The sequence below is a fragment of the Tyto alba genome, unplaced genomic scaffold, assembly GCF_018691265.1.
Source record: "Tyto alba isolate M040663 unplaced genomic scaffold, T.alba_DEE_v4.0 Super-Scaffold_40, whole genome shotgun sequence".
NCBI classification, from domain to species: domain Eukaryota; kingdom Metazoa; phylum Chordata; class Aves; order Strigiformes; family Tytonidae; genus Tyto; species Tyto alba.
The window spans coordinates 10,069,237-10,089,875 of record NW_024881316.1 but is presented as its reverse complement, the minus strand read 5'-3'; the positions used below and the strand labels follow the sequence as shown (position 1 = coordinate 10,089,875).

The 20,639-nt window shown below is 44.0% G+C and overlaps 1 protein-coding gene across 9 annotated transcripts in view; it reads right to left on the bottom strand.

The window, feature by feature from the left end:
* Window positions 1-20,639, bottom strand: part of BACH2 (BTB domain and CNC homolog 2) — a 198,292-nt gene that overhangs the window by 119,371 nt on the left and 58,282 nt on the right. The gene's annotated exons all lie outside the window — the stretch shown is intronic.

Here is a 20,639-nt window from a genome sequence, read left to right as displayed (position 1 = left end):
AGTTGGCCAGATGTGGCAAGGGGACACCCGCCCGCTCTGCTCGGGAAGCTCTGATGCCTCCACCTTCCTTCAGACCAAGCGTGCTGGGCTCCTGCAGCGAGAAGAGCCTGCCTTTGCCGCTCCAAGGATAGAGAAAAAGTATCACCAATAAAAACCAGAATCTTCAAAGTTACAGAAGTTCCCTTTCCATGAAACAAACCTTAGACAGAGAATACCCGATAACGAGCTGCAAAGTCCTTTTTTATAGGCACTCACTTGAGATGACCCACATAACTCATCCGCTTTGCCACTTAACATTTCCAAAAGCATAAAAGCTTTTACAACCATGCATAACCATGTCACTTTTTTTTCTTTACATATAAAAGCACCTAGTGCATTTTTTACTTTTTCAGCACAAACGAACATTTCCACACAAAAACATGGACTGTGATATCTATTTACAAATGCCTGAACATCCAACATTTGCTGATCCTGGTCACTTCTGTGCTTCTCTTTACCTTTGCTATCAGCCTCCCCTGAAACACCTGAGCATAGTGTTTGGAAAGCTGAAACATCTAAGCATGTTTCAGCTTTCCAAACAGCAGCTCACCCAAAACTGTGGCAGGAGAACAACTTGTTATTTAGCAAAGCTTCCTTCTTTCCCTGGTTCCCCAGGCTGCACAAAGCTCTCATCCTGGTTTCCTACCTGAAAATGCAGGATGGGAGGGCAAGATTAAGCCTCATGACCATAGAGCAAAGGCTACAATGCATTAAACTAAATATAATAAAATATAAACAAAAATAAGGAAAGATCTGCAGTAAGCAAATTCCATTTTTTCCAGTGCACACTGCAGGAACGTAAATACCTGCAGAAGGCATTAGTGTACTGTATCTGTGTTAGATGGAGGGAGGGGAGAGGTCAAGTCAGGAAATTTAGGAAACAAAAGCAGGAATATCTAACACAGAGCCGGCACTGCAGAAAGAGGGGAGGGAATTTGTTTGCACAACCACGGCAAGCCTGCAGGGACAGGAACGCACAGGGGAAGTGGTGGGGGTGGGAAGGGATGCTGTTCAGATGGCATTGCTGGCAGAGCGTGAAGTCAGTCAAAGGAGGTCATGTCATTCCTGCAGAAAACTCTGCCGGAATTATCCTACTGGGCAAGAGCCATCATCCTCACAGAAAGGGTGCAATGCACAGGCTCGGTCAACCTAAGCGACCCAGGACTCGAGCTATGGAAAAACAAATCCCAGGAAGCGAGGCCATTCCCGACAAACTGGACACAGATACACTGCAGCTGCTGAAACACATAACTGGAGTGACATAATGTTAGAACATATTTTTATGCTTACTAAGACAACAACAAACCAAAGCCTGAAGCTGTATTTTGGGCACGCTAACTCAAACTATCTTTAGACAGGAAAAGTGTGTGCGTACAGATGTTCCAGCAGGCATGGAGAGCAGAGAGCTGGAAAAAGCGCTCGCTCACTTCCGAGCCTTATAAAAAACGCCTGTTGTAAATAAGAGTGGGAATAAATACACCAGGAAATGCCGAATCAAAACAAAACAAAAAAAAAGCAGGCAAGAAGCCAGTAGTTGGTTGGGGACTGGTGAGGTTTGATGGCTGCGTACCTCCCCTCGCTTTGCTTCTCCCGATGGATGTTTTCAGGTGTTACACATCCCTGCGGTCCCCCCCTACATTTCAGTCTTCCTGCCAGCTCTTTCATCCAGCTTTCTATCTCACTTTCACAGATGCTCTCCTGGAAGCATGATTGAAGCTATAAATTCATGTTTACACATCTGTAACAAAAATAGTTTTTCTAAAAGCTATTTTTCTTCCCTATCGATGGCGACACAAATGATATAGAGTTGCTGGCAATTCAGGGGTCTCACTGCAGCTTTAAACACCAAGACAGAGAGCAATGCTCTATCTCACAATGAAAACAGCAATAATGGTATTTATTTTTTTCTTGAGTGTATATATATATATATATATATATATATATATATATATGAAGTTGTCATTCTTGGAATCATTTCTATTTGTGAAGAACTGAGAAATATAAGAAATGGCCTCAAAACTCTAGTTCTGTGGAACAACTATTATTTTTAAAGTAAAATGTAATTATCACCTTGCTCCAGAAAAAACCTCAGAGTCCATCAGTGTGAGAACAGATCCAATTTACCACAGTCGCTGCTCAGCTTGCAGCAGTAGAAAGATGAGGGCAGCAACCACACAAAGTACAAATTAGACCTCCCTTGGAAAAAACCTCTGTATAAATACGGCATAGAAGATTAGGATGCTTCCATGTTATGTTAAGTCTGAGCCCTGCTTTTAGCCAAAAAAACCTAACGTGGTGTGGCAAGGAGCTGAGTTAAACCTCAGGCACAGAAGGCCCTGCACCTGGGGGGCCTTTGGCCACAGCGAGGACACCTCTGCTGCAGCCCTCAGCCCCGAGATCCAGGCACAGCAAGGACAGGGCTGCTGCCTATGTCACGCACACGTCTAGCAGTGCTTTTCCTTGTCTCCCCAGATGTAAGGAAATCCTTGGTGCTGTGACCAAAGCAAGCAATGCTTGCAAGGTCTCTAGAGATGACCCCAGTGAACTAACTCTACAAAAGATGCTGCTCATCTTGCAGACTCCAAATCTTTCTTAGTCCCAAGCCTGCAGGAAAGCAGAAACCCCAAAGCCTGTGCTTTGGGAATGACGCAGAAGTGACTGTTCCCACGAGCAGTGCTCGTATAAGACAACTGTGATTTTCATGGAGGCACATCTCCTTTGGGCCCAACTTGATTTGCCTTTATGGTAAATAAATTAGCTGCGGGCTATCATTGGGTTAATATTGGCCTGGCAAATTCCAGGCATGAAGACATGGGAGAAAGAGCACAGCTTTGCGTGATGGAGACAGGCCATCAGCCTGCTGGCGGCAGGGTGACGGAGAAACCAGATAAAGGGAAACAAAAATGCACCCACAGGAGCAAAGAGAGATAGCAAAGACACTGATTAAAAGAAAAAAAAAAAAAAAAAAAAAAAGCACCAAAGGAGAGAAGCTTGGCAGACAGGGAGAGGGCTTGCAGAGGAAGCTCTACAGGGTATTTTTAAAGCAAGGCCAGGGAAGCAGGAGCTGAGTTTAACACCGGACCTGGAAGGGACTGGTCTACCCTGGAGAGTGCGTGTGCCTGGGAGAGCCTGGGAGCTTTCCTAAGCTCTTCTCTACGTGCACCCAGCACAAAACTCTGCTTGCGAAGGGCTCGCGGTGCCACTGCTACTACAGTGTGACAGCAGCCTCCCATCCCATGCAAAAGGATGTCCGTAATTCTAGTGCTGCAATGGTATTTGCCATGATTTTTGTTAAGGTTTTCATATTTAGCAAAGCCACTACTGTTTTTATTGAAATTCACACACATGGTGCTTAGAGAGAGGCTGGGGGGAAAGCAGAAGCTGAACTGAAAGTTCAGCTTCTTTCAGCTGCATTTGTTAGTAGGTTCATCATCATTTTTTGACAGAATAATCTTTCCATGGTGAATTATTTCCACTGGAAAAAATAGGAGACCAACAAATTGCTGGATATAATTTGTTCCTTAAATAATAAAGCAATTAATGGCATTTTAGCAGGAACACATTCTTCTCTCCAGAAATAAAATCCCTACTTCATCTCATCTAAATTGCTTGGTCAGCTTCAAATGAGTGCAATATAAATCTCCTTCCCATACTGCTTCTGTTATCTATGATAAAGGGAAGAGACAGAAGGTAATCCTGTGTTCTGTATTCACTGACACATCATTTTCATGCTACACTACACTGTAATTTATTTCTAATGGGATAAACCTCTTGTAGTCTTCTTTCATTGTTCAGCCGCACACACATCCCCAACTGGCACCAAGACTGTGGGACTGGCAGGTGCAACATCCAGGGACCACGCTCGTTGGAATTAGGATGTCTGCTGCACATTTCAGCAGTGCTACAGCTGTGAAAATAAACAGCTAGACTGTATAATTAAGGTATGCTTTTATTCCTTCCCACCCACTGCCTTCTGGAAGCAAGGCAGTCAAAGAGTACGATACACTTTTCAGTACTACTTCTAATTGCCAACTAAACTTTTAGTTTTCCATCTAATCTGTTTGAGACAAGCCAAAAAGACAGGGAGAGCCAGGAGAGATTAAAGGACATGGAAGCCAAGTGAAACTGAGAAGTCCTTACAGTCTTATCCATGACAAAGATACTGCTTTATACAAAGGAAAATATCTTTAAAGCTTTCTGCTGTCCTGATCAAGAGGAATACAAGAAATAAGTACACCAACATATGAAAATCAAGCTGGGTCTCTGAAGCGCTACATGTATTATTTTTGCTTACAAACAACATTTTCATAGAATTCAAGAGAACGAGAAGACAATAAAACCTATGGCTTTAGGTTTATAAAAGCTTTCTTCAAATTAAAGAAGTCTGGACTTTATTCTGGATGCAAATCCTGAAATGGCTAGGTGCAAACAGAAAACTACCTACGATGTTCTTGCAGAAATTAATATATTTTTAGAAAACGTCCACGTTTATCTGTAAAACATTTTGCTGTTAAAATGTGCAAGACTACCACAGAATACTTAATTTGCTGCCAGTTAATAAACATTATCAAGTACCACAACTTAAAGAGACGAGAATCTCAGTACTGCTATGCCTTTCACACCCACCTCTCTACTTCAGCTGATTGCTATACTCACGTAGAGAGTGCACCTTGCTAAGTAAAATATTATCTAATTACCTGTCTACTACTTATCTAGCTACTTTTACAGCCCCATCACTCCAGCAGTTTACAACAGGATTAACCTCACAGAAACTTTCAGGTAGAAACTTGCAGCCGAGACAGTCGTCTCTCCAGATTTCCTTTATTGTCGATGCAAAGTGACAGTCCCTTCCAGGGCACATGTCACACCATTTCAGGTACCCATCTTCAAGAAGGTGAACAGACCCCTTCGCTGCCTACAGGAGGGACTAAAAGCTCTGCTGCGGCCATCTGCACCCAGACAAACCCTTGCTCTAAGGGGGCTGGCTGCAGGAGGAGAGCTGGGTCTGGTCTCCTGGACCGAGGTGGCTCTCAGCAGTGTTTCAGCAGCTTTGTCATCTCCAGCTGGACTGGGGTCCTCAGTGCACCCCAAGCCCCCAGGTAGGATGGCAACAGCAACAGCAAGTCTGCAGAGAAAGGGCAGAAGAAATCTAATGCCGGGCACCAACAGCGGGGTTGCAGCTGCTTTATACTGCTTCTTGCTGCAGATTATGAATCTGCCTTGTTAGTTCTGGTTTACCAACAGTTCATGCTTCAAAAATTTGACAAAATACCCCAAAGGCTAACTCCTGCTGAACGCCGTCCCTGCTGCCACGACCAATTTGTATTACAACTTTGTTCTAGGGACGTATCTGCAACCACTTATGCAAAGGGCCCGAACGACTCGATTCAGCCTAGCTGGGCAGGCAGCGCTGCTTGCGTCCGTGTCGGGTCATGGGGGAAGAGGAGCGGTCTCAAGAAGCCTGGCTACCAGTTTAACAGGGTTTCCAGCTGAGATCCTGCAAGTGAAGCTCCCTGCAGAAACCGCCGAGCAGCCTCGCCAGCTGCTCCTGTGGCTGCACGGCGTGCCGGCTGCGGAAGCCCTGGCCATCCGGAGCTGCCCCCCGGCAACCCCCCAGCTCGCACAGCTAGCCTCTGCTGCATCCCAACATACCTACAGGGTTCGGTGCCAACCCCTATTCTGTTGTCTGCTGACGTCAAAATTTCAAATACAGCAGGTCCTGTGTTCATTTAGGCCCTTCTCGTCCAAAACTCCCTCTTAAATGCAATCCAGATGAGCTCCTTGGCGTGGACAGCACACGCAGCGGCTGCCCTCGCTGTCTGCAGCCCCATTTAGCAGACTGCTTTCAAAAGGGAGCAGAATCATTTCAGATAGACTGCCTTTCACTGTGGTTGAGAAAGGGGCTCCTTGATCACGCTCCCAAGCTCACACCCTGGCTTCTGAGCATCTCCGGAGAGGGAGGGCAGCACAACTCACACCACCAGCAATGCAGGAAAACGCTGTGCCTTTACTTAGCTGCTTGTGATGCTTATTGGTTCTAGCAGGGAAAACGCATGACTTCGCTCTCGGCTGGCAAACAGATGACTGTACTTTGTCACCCCGTGGCTCCAGACACGAAGGGTGGTGTCACGTGGAGCGGGTGGGTCTGTCCACACCTACTGCCACGGCTCACCCTGCTGCAGGGGGGCTCCGCTGCAGGGAAGCGGGCAGGCAGAAAGCAAATCCCGGAAAGCGATGCTCAGTCACAGGCTTCTCGTTACCAGGAGCTGCAGGTATCCTACCTGGCTACCGAGAAAGACAGCTGGAGGAAGAACCAAAAGGGCTAAACCTGGCTAGCCGGGCAGGTCGTGGTAAACGGTACTAAATGCCCCTGAGGCATGTGCAAGTAAAACAAGATTAAATCGGGGAGGAAGGCATTGGGATTCTCGGTGGGAACAACTCCATGGCAGAAAGCTTGGGTTTGGGTGCTGGAACCGCCTCCCCGAGCACGGGGCTGGGATCTTCTCGCCTCAACCTTTTAAAGCTAGGCTGGATGAGAAATAATAGGAGGCTGGCAGGGAGAGCGCAAGCAGATGATCAAATAAGCCTTTTCTGCCTTAAATTTCTAACTCTGAAAAATCAGCTTCTCAGCCAACAGGCTGATGACACTGCTACTAGGAATAAAAATGACGGCTGTTTGTACCCAGGTACAGATGTCAAAAGAGGAGCAGCACAGGTGAGGTAGCGCAACTGTCCTAGCAAGAGGGGTGCAAGCTACTTCAACCGTGATGCGCCAGAAGGTGCTAAGCTGCAGTGATAAAAGCAGGGAGAATGAACAGGGTCTGGTAACTTTTCTATGAAAGCAGAGTTTGCATAAAGGAACCAGAGTTATAAAGAACAAACAACTGAAGTGCTATATGTATGCATGAAGAAAGGATAAAAAAAGAGCGTGGGATGTTATTTTTGTCCCCATGTTCTACAAAGTGGTCTAAAACTCGGTAACCTAAACATTTTTTTACTGTAGCAACTGCCATAATCTAAAATACTAAATGAAAAAAATGCAAAACTCTATTAAGTCAAACATGCAAGCACCCATAAATGAGGAAAGTAAGGGCTAGTGTTTACCTCTGAAGATGATCTGTAGCTACAGTTACATCATCTTAGGTCACTTTTAAATAAAGCTACAAGCAAGCAACATCTTTACTCCCAGTGCAGTGTGTGAAACACGTGCTTTTTTCCTATTTGCACAGCAACTTGCTTCACCTACTAGCCCATGTGGATGGCTGTGAAACCAGAAGAAGTAGTGTATTGTCCACTGTTCCTAATTAAAATCCCATAGTCTTGTGGTCAGAGAGCTCTGGAGACCTGGCAGAGTCGCGTGATTTGCTTGAGGTCAGACAGAAAAAGCAGCTAGACCAGAGATGACAGATCTCTTGGCTCCTATGTGCAATGCAGCACTTCGCAGCTGAGGCCAGAAAAGCAGTCACCGGGAAGCTCTGGTTCCTCTCAGTAACCTAACCTTAAATAGTCTAAATTTGCAAAGGAGAAAACACCACATAACCCTCCCCCCCTCCACCCCTCCAAGTGAACCAAGAGTTAACTTTTTCCCCCAAAGCCTTCTTGCACCCGCAGATGTTGCTCTGGAAGCCAACACGGCTCCACCGTCTGTGCCGATCTTTAGCCGCTCTCTGCAGTTTTTCTGTACCATTGAGTGCCAGTAAGCATTCACACTCCAAGTAATATCTGGTCTGACCATGTGCATGTTCCTCCAGCTGTTGAAGAGCCCATCTGCTCGGACTGGCTTGCTGGACTCACTCTCAGCACAAGACCCAAGTGTCTCCATCACTCACCCTGGAGAACTTGGGGGACACGGTGGTGACGAAGTGACAGATCTTTGCATTTGTGACAAATTCGCTCCGTCTGTTACCTACTATTTTCCCCAGGTATTTACTTCTGGAGGCATGAGGCGTCTGTGCCTTTGGTGAGTTTCCAACACTCACATCCACATGTTAAAATGGAAATAACATCTGAGTGGAAGACTCCTAGTTTGGTCTTTACATTTGTATTTTCAATGACTAATTTTGTTTAAGTTGGTAAACGCAGCTGTTGCCTTGCCAGTTGGTGACATTTCCTTTTGGACTTCCCCGCTGGTTGGTGTGTTTCTGCCAAGACATGTAAATTGACTCATTCCTTGTATTCCTTTGCCTTTTTATATAACGCTTCAGTTGGGATTTGCTGAAGGTCTCCTGAGATTTGTTTTCCTAAGTAATTATTAGCCCTGCAATGCCAGGCAGTCTTTACTTACATGTTTTCTGAATTGTCACTTAAGCATCCCATGCTCGGCATGCTGGATCTAACTGTTGTAACACTTCACTGTATTATATCTAGCTGTACTTTTTCTCATGGTGACCTGGTCATGTCAACATCAAGTCAACAGCAAGCATAAAGAGGTGACAGAATGCAGGTCTGTTTTACACCAGCATTATCCACAATGAACCATTCACTCAGCTCTCCGCTTATTTCAATGATTCAAGCTTGTCAAGACTTCAGAATTATTATAAATATATACTTGAAAAAGTAGATGAATTTCCTGAAAAAGGTAATAAAAATACTCTCACCTCTCCCCAAGAACCCCAAACGAACTGCATCAGATTGGCAGGTAACATGCCTCAAGCCAGGGAGCAGGAGAAGCTATCAAAAAATCTGGCCATTCCTTTATCTCCTGAATTGAAATGGCTGAGCTGAAGTTGTAAGAGAAAAAGTAGGAATCTCTGTTTTGCTTTGTTCATTTTTCATGACTATATCACTGAAAGGAACAGAGCTTCTCTTCAACTGTTGCAATTGTTTATATCACCTTTCTAGGATACTTTAACTGGAATGCAACTTCTCCATCAGTCAGATTCTTATTTGTTTTCATCTTCCCTTATTTCTTGAAGAACTCAGCAACTACTCATTCAATCATTTTTCAGCAATGGTCTCTACCTGCAACTTCCTCAAATTTTGTTTTTAGTGAGTTTTTCACATTTGCCTTTGTGCTGTGAGACAGCATCTCTATGGCATTTTCAGTTCCTTTGGCAAAGTCATAGTTCTCCTCCCATCATCGTCCTTCTTTTCCTATCACTAAACAGTTTACACTTGTTAACCTCTGACAGACCCACTGGGTGGTGACACCTTACCTGTTGAGCTGATGCAGACAGCAGCGAAGAGGACAGCTTTTTCAGGAACTACATCAGCTTCTTGGGCAAGGATATCTGCTTTAGTTCTCTTGGGGCCCTCTACTCTTCCTCTGAAAGCCACTTTCCTGCTGCTTTTGCTGGATGCATTCAAACATCTGGTGTTGGCTTTGATATTTCCATCCTTGGAAAGCCCACTATTTGGGCTTGCATAGCTGAAAACCAGTTACATTTTTAGCAACCTATGCCTTGTTCACTTGATAGTAAAAACAAAAGAAACACCTCTCTTACTAATTCTGCTGCAGAGGTTTGTTTGTTTTTCTTTTTGGTCCTGTCATAAAAAGTAACAATCGCTTCCACTGCATGTAGAATATCTGCTTTCACCTGCTTTTTTTATTATTAGCAGTGAATATCTGCTAAAGATATGCACTGTGTTTCCCTCCAATGCACTCAGTCAACAACAATTCCACGAACTGCTCTGGGGACATCTTTACACCATGACCATGCATCACCAAGAGCCTTGAGAACAGGCAGAGCTCTGCCAGGCCCCGTGTTACTGCTTTGGAGACAGAAGACGACACTTGGCCATCAATTCCTCCATTCTGTCACTGTCCCTAACCCCGAGAAGGAAGTCTCCTCGTTAATAGCAGATGTCAGGCTGAGGAATTTGGTCCAAATCTGCTGACAGCTCTTATCTCATCACAGTAGTTGTCTATTGGTAACAATGTGCAATTGTCATTTCATGTACTGTGTTTGAAATCTAGTTCAGAGCAATTGACAGCTAATTGGTTCCCAGTCTATAAGCTATTTTTCTGCCTTGGAAATCATCATAAATGCTACTCCGAGTGATAATCATCTTGCCTCATGAATATTATAGCTTTGTTTTCATCCTTAGATTGCTCTTCATCAATTCCTGGTCACAGACATTTGGCTTACTCAAAGGATTTTACTTAGTGTATTTGTCCATCTCTTTCAACTGCATGTCTTTGGCTGTTGCAGCCTTTCTTCCAGTGTTCTTGAAACCTACTTTCGGGATTGGTTGTTTTTTTCAAAACTTTTCATGAAGAACTTCTCAGAGGCTTGCCTGGTTCCAGGTTTTCACCAAAGCAGGTTGTATCATTTCACCCAAGACAGAATCTCTTATTTACCTGCCATGTGCTTTGCTGGAACAGCTATCTCACCATCTTCTCCTAATTTGCCTCTTCTCCGAGGATAGATTTTTGCCTGTAGCTGAACCCCAAACATAGAATGTTGTATTACTGCTTTTCATCTCAACCATGTCATTTGGCCACTTTGGTTTGGGTCATGAGACTCTACAGCCTCGCCCTCAATGAGTTCGGTTGTAATCCTGTTTTGGTCATTGGGTTAGGTGGTACTCATGCACCGCCAACCACTAAGGGAACACAGCAGTTTTCCTGTCACCTACGCTCTACTTGATAAGGATGCTGCAAGATGAAGAGATTGCAGAGTACTCACGTTTACAGTAACAGCAACCATTTCAATACCTGGCTTAAAAAAGAAACCACATCTTATATCTCAGAAGCAGCTGCATTCTGTCTCCAGAGCTTCTGTGAATTGTTCATACCTTCTTCCGCATGACATTTTGCATTGCCTCCTTCCCTTGTCCCCAGCACACTAATACGTTAGTAGTTATCCACCACCCAAATCTTATGCAGGTTCATGTTAGGACTCCCTAAATACAGTGAAACACAGAAACTTAACACCTACCAGAGCTGGGAGAAAAAAAATCAGAAAATTTTTTTTTGGCTACTGAACTAGCTCATATTCTTCTATACTTATGGTGCTATTTGGTTCAGCAGATGGAGAATGAAAAGGAAGGTCCCTTTTGCCAACAATTTATAGTACCTCACGTGAGAGATGATATCTACACTCGGGCCTCGTGTGATAAAGTCATTCTAGACCTGACAGTGGGTAAACTGTAAGGGAAGAGCAGCCTTTGCACTTGGATGGCCAAGCCACAGACCTGAAGTATTGACATTCAAAAGTCAGGATTCAAGAGAGAGCCAAAATGGGCCAGTAGTATTGAAAAGAACAGTAGCTCATCATTGCAAAAAGCCCAGCCCTTCAGGGAGACAAGCTTCATGGGGCGGGGGGGGGGGGGCAAAGTTTAACCCACAGGACCAGTACCTGGGACTTGATAACTTACTTTTTCAGAGTAAAATTGGGGGGGGTACCTGTCAACCAAATAAGAGATGTAGAAGCTAGATCAAATCAGGTTGTTATGAGCTGCTCTGTAAATCTGCAGGATGGTCATTGGATTAGGTCAGTGCACTATCTGCACTTGTGGTGTCACCCTTAGCACCAGCCAGGTTAGTGAATGGGATGGGAGACTGGGTGGGGAGAGTGGAGAAGGCAAAAAGAGAGTGCAGGGTTAAAAAAGAGAATCTTCTGGTTAAAAAATTAGACAAAAAATGCTATTATCCGAGATATTCGGAAGTCAGTGTCAGCCTTTTAATCTTGCCAAATCAAGACAGAAGACGGAAACATGGAAGACAAAGAAGAGACGTTCAGAAGAACATAAAAACCAGAGATACCTTAATGATATTTGCAGATAACCAACTCTCAAGTAGTATAAATACAGACTGAGCAGGAGTAACCGATGTATAGCCTTCCTTAAAAAAGACAAACCACCCGCATTTCATATACAACATAACAAACAACCATGTAAAGGCTAAAGTAAATAACAAGGGACTCAGATGGTGTTAAAAACCTTGTATAACCCTGAGCAACTTCTTTGTTCCTCAGCTTACACACATGTAAAAGCTGTGTATACTGCAATAGGTGACTGTAAAATGCGTTTAATTAAAATTTGGTGGTTAAAGTACTGTTCAGTGTAAAACTCTGAGAAAAGTTAGGTAATTTTGCCATTTGTGGTTATCTGATACATCATTTCTCCCTAGAAAACACATTTTTTTTCCGAAGTACAAAGAGCATAAAAAGCGCCCTGTGTTTCTGAAACTGAGAGTCTTGAATCCACTTGTTCAAATCCAGACTTTAAAATACCCTAAGCAACGCCTCTAGACTTTCTGAAACGTGAACCCTCATGCTGCACAGTTACTCTCTGTGGAGAAGGAGTGATCGGCAAGTGGGTACAGGACATGGCTGGTACCTGTCCGTGCTAACTCCCCACCAAGTCTCCAGGAGAGAACTTCCAATGTATTTTTTTTCTAGCAAAGAGCAGGTATCTCAGTAAATACAGGTGTCAAAAAAAGCTGTAGCTATTAGGTCCCAGATGAAGAAAAGAGGAAGTTGAAGGAAGACTGAAATAACTACTTCAGATTCACAAGAGAACAGCTAGCTTCTGTTGCCCCAAGTAATCATAATACTGCTTCAATTTATTTGATTGTAAATTTTAATTCTGTGATACCCAACTTTCTTTGCTTGACCTAATAATGGCTAGACAACAAATCTGTGCATGACTGCGCTGCAGCTTCATTTCTACCTCTTGACAATTAGGCCTCTTTGAGCACTATTTAATATTATCTGTACTTCCAGATAAGCTGAGCTGCTGCCACAATGCTCCATCAACATCGGGTTTGTTGTCAGCTTTTGATTTTATTGCTTGTGAAGAAGCAGTAAATGCAGACAGAGAAAGAGGCAAGAACTGAAGCATCAGCCCAACCAGGAATAGGCCCCAATCCCTGTTCCCAAAAGCAAGCACTTGAGATCCTCAGGAAGCCTGGAGAGCACACAGGGTCACCTCCTCCTTAGTTTAACTCCTCCACTTCTGTAACACACTTGCCTTCCATTTTAGTGCCTGCTAAGCAGAAGAAGAAATACTTGGGGGATGAACGCCAAGGGAAGACTTCCTCGCGGAACATTTTTGTTTTGTTCTTCATTGGCGGGTGGGCGACAGCCATACATACTGACGTGGGTGAGCACATGGGGGTTTCATGGAAGACAGAGCTCCAACGTTCATTCCCAGGAGGCTCAGTCTCACTTATGTGACACCCACGTTCATGCTGCAATCACAACTGCACCAGCTACAGTCTTGTTGGAGCCTCTGCTCACAGAGCGCTGGTTAAACAAATCCTGAATCCCAACTCTATCTTGCATTATCCCAAGTTCTCTAACAGCAGACTTAAACTCAGGATCCCTTACAGTAACAGAGCTTTACCAATAGCTTTATCACTAATACCATCTGTCAAGGAAAGTACTTTTCGTTTCGTGTTTTAAAATATATATCAGTCTGATATAATAGTCTGATAATTTATTCGTTACAAACGCTGTAAGACAACAGCACTAAGGAAGGCCAGCAATACAGGAGCTTTTGATGCCTGCAACTTGCTTACAGGACCCAAATCTAAGAGACAGCATCACTGCACGGAGAAATGTCACATCAAGGTTTCCAGTAGCTTCAACATTTCCCATTTCATTAAATGAAAAAGGGGGTGGAGAAAGGAAGAAACCGTATTTCTGCTCCACTTACTTGACGAATGCAAGAAACTGCATATAGAAGAGATCATGTGACAAAACCTCTCTGAATCTTGCTGAAACACAAAAAGCAAGCAAGATCAACACATGTAACCAGAATTTGCTTCCACTGTTTAGGCAAATGCTTTAAAACCCAAAAGTTTCTGGATACCTTCGCTGAATACTTTCAAATAACGAGTACCTGCACGCACGTATACTTGCCACTAAATAGCAGGTTTCAGAATTCAGCGCCTATCTATCTATACCACACTTCAGTCTTTCAACAGATTTAACTCTGTACGGCAACATAGCTACAAATCTCAGCCTGGAAGCACTTCCTTCCCTACTCCACCTAAATCGTAGTCAGAAATGCTCCGATGGAGATTAGGGAGATGATTTTGCAAAGCACTGACCTAAATGTATTCCTGTTTAAGTAGGTGGAGGTTCTAAATTTGACTGAAACGGCAATGTTCAGTCCTGCCCTTTGTGTTTTTCAAGATCTGCGTAAGCTTTTAAAGCCTCTCATTTCATTTAAAGCAAGTTTCGCCATCTCTAGAAATGTTTTCTGCTCTTGGCCTATTTTGATATAAACATACTGACAAATTGCGCATACACATATTCTGCTGAATCTAGAGAAATTAAAGGTTTTGTGCTTCACCTGCTAGCTCTGAAACAGCAACAGCTGCATGCAATGCTCTGGTTTGTGCCAGCATTTGGTAGCAGTGCTTCAGCATACACAAGGGGTGGCTGCTTCATCGAACAACGTGCTCTGTAAGCTTTTACGCTAGGCAAGGAGATCCCAAAATATAGGCCAGCCACATTTCTTATTTTCATCCATACAACACTTAAATCAATGGGATTTGCATGGATTAGCGAAGGACAAAATTAGCCTATTTTAGTAATGGTAAAATGACATTAAGATTATAACCCATCTCACACTCCCAAAACTAATTACTTCCCAACTCAATGCATTGGAAGGCTCCTTCTGCCTAAGAGAGTCACGTCAAATGAAAATAAAATAGTTCTTTTTCTTTTTCTTTTTTTTTTTTTTTAATTTCTCTTTTAGACATGATATATTTTAAAACTGAAAGAACGAATCACTTCATTTTCTCTAAAGAGTGAAAAAGGAGCACAGGCTGCTATGTCGCATGGTTAGAAACACCAGACTTGGGAGGCTGCTGCCAGCTCACTGAACTGTTAGCTATGACATCACAGCTGGCCATGACGCAATTCCTTTCAGAAGATGGAGATCTCTTATACACCGGAAAGGTTACTGTTGCCCTCAACTGCCCCTGAGATTCTCACACGTGAGTTACAGTGACTGTATGGGAACATTCAGATAAAACGTCACCGAGGTTTTGAAATGATAACCAAAAACTGCGCTGTGGTATTAGTTCTGCTAAATGTTATAAAAGCTCTAATTTTAGTTTTCATTAGCCTCTGCCACACTGAATTTCCCAGAATGAAGTAACTGGTGTCTCAATATCATCTGAAAATGGTTTTGCTATCCTCACACTAAAGCTCTACAACCCCCCCTACCACTGAGATGCGTACAAAATAGCTAAACTTTGAACCACTCACATGTTGGTTTTTAAAGGGATCCAAATATAAAATGGGCTGAAGGATACTGAGGGCGATGCAGAGAAACACGCTTCGCACGTGTTGGGGACACAGCTGCTTTGGTATCGCTAAGAAATCACCAGCCACCAAAGGACCAGCAGCCGCTGCCCATCTCTACGCTGCTCCCAGCGCGCGGCCGCCGCGGGTCCACCCAGCCCAGCTTAGCCTGCAGCTAAAGTGGGTTACTCCATTTTTAGCCGCTGACAGATGAAGGGGTTATTTGCTTTTAATGCAGTGAAGATTACTAAGGGCAACAAGTTATTAACACAGAGCCCAAGCGCACACTCGCTCAACAGTCGACCCTCCAAATATTTGGCCTCGAACGTTGGTCTGGAGCCACACCTTCAGCTGCAGCAGAGCCCGGGGTGGCTCAGGCTGGGGGGGCCGGGGTGCAGGGGTGTCCCCATGTGGGTCCGCACACAGCTTAGTGATCCCAGGGTGGGCAACTCCGAAAGCACCCCAAGCTGAACCCTTGGCTGTCATACATCAAGACTGACGATTTTCACAGCATTTTCCTACAGATGACAGGTTATTTTGGCTGCTTTGTTGCAGGCTGCTGGTGTCCATTGCTCCCTGTGCCCTCAAAACTGCACAGCTGGTTTACAGCCTCTGTCCCAGGGATTGCATCTCGGCAGGGCTGCAGGCATGCACGATAGTTTAAATACCTTGGGACTGCTCAGAGTGAAATGCATAAAATGCTAATGTATTACTAGACTCCTACAATATTTTTAAATAGCACCTCCGATATATGGAACTATTTTACAAGCAAGTCAGTGTTCTGTGACACCAAAGATTTTTATTTTATCTTTTGAAGTTTAAGTATCATAGAAAAGTGGGTGTTGATAGCATCTGCCAGCAGCACAAACAAAACGTACACATCCAGACTAGAAATGAAACAATCTCTCCACAATGGGGAAATTAAGGCAAAACAACGGAAAAAAAATCCACAATATACAGCAGCTTAAAAGTATCATACAAGCAAGTAGAACAAAGATTCCAAAGCACATTTGGACATGCCCTTCTTCAAGCAACATGTCAAAACCACTACTTCTCCTTGACAGACGGTCTGACTGGGCCTGAAGCCACCCCACCAAGCTGTGATCCTGGCAAAACCCACAAGGTAAATAAAGTTGGGCACAAAGTGCAACTTGATAGGAGGCATGCGAGTGCTGAAGGACGAGATGCTGGCGATTTAGCAAGCAGCACAAATTGCTCTGAAACAATGCTCCGGCGCAATGCCAGGAGTGCTCTGGAGGTAAATGCTACATAGCCAGCGCTGTATGCATCTCCAGTTGAGGCCCTTGCGTGTTTAAAAAGTTAAACACTTCAAATTTCCTGGGCAAATCCCAGTTCTGTTTATTTTTCTTCAAGTTACTAAAAAAAAAAAAAAAACAAAACAAAACAAACCACCCAACCAACCAACAAACCCTCAATTATCCAGTTTACATTTAGTGAATTTTGTTTTCTTCTGTGCTTCTAGTGTGGCATGAGGATGCAAGGGAAGTGCTACCATGCTCTTTTTCAAGACAGGATATATTTCAGGAGTACCAAACCACCTATATGTGTGCTTTGTAAGAGCAGCTGATTCCCTCTGAGCTAAAAAACACGGAGGAGGTGCCAACTCACATTAGTTGGGCATTTTCTTTTGTTTTAACGTTGTGTAGTGGAACCATCTGCACAAGACCCGATCAATAATCAAAGCCAGCCACAGCCAGATGACAAATCTCTCTGCTTCTGCAGGTTTAAATGTCAAATTACCGATGCCATTCGAATTCTGGTTTGCTTTTAACTTCAGATCAAAGCTAACACAGCTGGGAAGACAATGCTTTCTATCCTCTGCCTTCCCCCCCTCCTCGCTGCTCTGAAATCATCTGTCTCCAAGCCAGAAGTCTATATGGAGTGTAGGGCGAGTTCAAAACAGAGAAGGCTGATGGGAATCTACTGCCAATTCTGCTCTGCAGTCACAGCTTGCTCCCACAGCTCCATTAGCTGCCTGCAATCAAGGGTGGCCGATTCAGTGCTGCTTGCTGTCCAGGTTTAATAGGTTCAGCTAGTTAATGAGCAATGGCTAGATTGCATTCCAAGACTTCACATCATTCACAAAGCAATTAAGTGTACACTTCTTGGTCCCCTCCCGGAGCCGGAGAGGAGTGCCTCATTCTACTGAGGGGATAAATGCAAGCTGCAATTTTCGAAACTGAATAGCGTGACACAGTGGGAAACCGTCAAAATATTCACCTCCTCTAAGTGTCAAGCCGACTGCATCGCTCCTTTTCCACAAGCCTCTGAAGGGCTCCCTTACCTGTAGACCCCTGGATTATAGATTGCTCTTGCCAGATGAAACCAAGAGCTTTAAGCCACTGGGAAGCGTCTCAGTGAGCTGCTGACAAAGCAGGCTAGGGAGCCACTGTGTTAACGGAACAAAAGATATTTGGTTTGAAAGCCACTACAAAGGCAAGGGTACTTTTTACATGCATACTTTTTACACGTTCCCAGTGGAGGACGAGGCACCTTGCAAACAACAAAACACTTATCCCCAGATTTACAAAGCTCAGAAGCCAAGTGACTTGAGCCCTCGGGCATCCCTCACAAAACCAGGCCCATGTCCCCAGAGGATGAGGCTACCTCCAAGGTCAGAGCTGGGGTAAAAGCAAACATTTTCTTTTTCACTCACACACGCTCATTCACGTCCTGTGCTCTTGCACAAGTCTACTCCTGTTAACGTATGTACCGTTACTGCTCCAATGCCCCTTCCAAACATTTGTGTCTTTTCAAGCTCTCTCCTCCTAAGCAAAGACCCTACTGTTACAGAGTGGTGACTTCTCCAGCAGTGCGAAGGATCCTCAGCCTCAAGTGGCTGATTCACAGTTGGACCAAAGATGGATCCTCAACATGCTCTGAAAGGACAACTCCTTGTGTGTGGGCTGCCTCTTCCAGGCTGGGCAGCTGAACCCAAGGGAGAAAGGAGTTCTGCTGGCAGACCTGTTTCTTCTCTTTGTGAAGGGACTGAAAAAATGTGCTGATTCCATCTTACACCAAACATTAAGAGCCATGATCACAGGGCTAGGGAGTAGATGGCAGCCACGTCTAGAGAACAAGGAAAGAAAGATGTTGGGCATATGTTCTTCTCTCCTCATCCTATGTATAGCACTCACATAGGAGACTTACAAAAGCCTGGATACTTACTGGTTTATAATATCATTACTAACAATAAAAGAACAAAAATAAAAATAATCCCCAAACACTCAAGATCCCTTAACAACCTGTTTCTGCAAAACCAGGAATCAAAGAAATCTACATTGGACAAAGATGTCTTTTGAATTTTTAAGAATCAGATTACCCAATCACTAAACCCACATCGATTCAGTATCTCTGAGTGAAAAGACACAGAAGTATCCACTATCTAAACTGGAGATGAGTTTAAGGAAAAAACAAAACAAAACAAAACAAAAAAACAACACCCTTCACTCACTTACCAGAAACCTCATTACTAAACTTTAAAGGAGGACTTACACAATAACACAGACTGGTCGTTTTACTTTAAATGCAAAACCTCGGTATGGAAAGGAAGCACAGCTGAAGGGTTATATAAGTTTTTTCTTCTATTATTCTCCATTTCCTTCGCACATGCCAGTCAAAACTATAAAATACTTGTGGGAGAAATGCAGAAGGCATGGTTTCACATTCCAGAAGATCTATTTCCATGTGCTGTGTACAAGCCAGGCGACCACCCAGGAAAGTCGGGCAAACACAATTTGGCCCACCAGTGCTGCAATCACCTAGCAGCCCTTCTCCATCAACGCTTTGCCCTGTATTTGCTATGAGAGGTAACCACCAAGCCTTACAAGCAGCTGAGCCTGCAGCAGGATCACCTCTATGCCTGCTCTGAAACAATACTAACGAGCAGCCCTGCATTTTCTCTTCTTGAGCAGCTGCGCCAAGCTCAGAGGCAGTGCTAAAACAGTTTGAATATACCAGCTACAAAAAAGAAAAAAAAAAAAAAAAAAAAAAGGAAAAGAAAAAGTAGATAATCTTAATACAGAAGCCTGGAATACTAACAACTCTTTGCTTCTCAAACCCTTCCATCCCCTGTCCCTTTGCTCTCCATCACAATACCTTCACCCCAGTTTTACTGAAGAAAGGAAAGCAAAGGTGGGTCAGCTGTAGTCCTGGGAAAGGGTATGACCAGCTATTTCTTTTCCTTAGAGCCCATGACTATGCTATTTTCTTTTCATATGTTGATCACAGAAAGATTTGGTAACTGTTTCAGAGTCACTAAAAAGGAATCAATTCCTCAGAAGCCAAGCCGGTTGAGAAACTTTGCTGGCTGGAGCAACAGAAGTAGGCATGACTTGCCTTTAACAAAGCAGAAGGCATTTGTTTTTAGTTAAGCGGGTAAAGGGCAGTAAAACTCGGCCAACTATTTATTCACTGGCCTGGAGTGCCTGCAGTGAGAGGAGGGCAAGATGTGTGTAAGGTTTCTGTAATCCCAACCTTGGAAGGGAGGTAAGTGAACTTTGGTTCCTCTGTTGGAATAAGATAGCACAGAAAGTCTGTGGTATGGGATGTAGAACCGTTGATTTATAAATGGGATGTTCAAGGGCAGGGAAATACAAAAAATGTCTTTAGAGCTTCCCAAGATGATACCTTTTCTACCATCTGTTGGCCATTACTTTCTGCCAGTTCAAGACGGTCGAGAGCATGAGGAGGTAACAAATTGCGAGTGAGATTTTTGCTTTGCAGGAATAATGCTTTCATTTCAGCAGTGACAAATGCTGACTGTACCCTGGGTGTCACTGAAGCGTACCCCTCTGATATCTCCAGCAGGAATGCCAATTAAATTTAACAAAAGTAACAAGTATTAATGGAGCCTCTCCTAGACTCAACCCAAACCTACACTCAGCAGTATTACTACTGGACAATACTTGAGTACATGCTAATATGTGGCCCCACCAGCTGTGACCTTATTTGGCTCTCAGTCATGTCTCCCCGCTTGGTCTGAGGGTAACATGAGAGGGGTGGGCAATGAGAGACCCCAACTCTGGATTCACATCAACTCTGGCAAACATGACTGACTTTCAGATCATGGCAGGGCAAAAACATGTGGAGGTCTTCCACCAGGGACAGTACCACCTGGGGATGCTGCAGAGTCTTGTTGGATATGTGATGGGAGCAAGAAACAAAAATAAAGAGGAAAAACCAAATGACCTTGCAGTGCATAGCTGGAGCTGTCAGGAAACAGTTAATGCTGGGTAATCTTGCAATTCTGTTTATATTCTTTCACCACAAGCAGGTGTTGGGAAGCCCAGGATGGGAGGGGCATGCAGATAAAAAAAGAAAGAGGAACCACTTTTTTCTGATGTGCATGATCTATTCAGATGAATCTTTTTCACC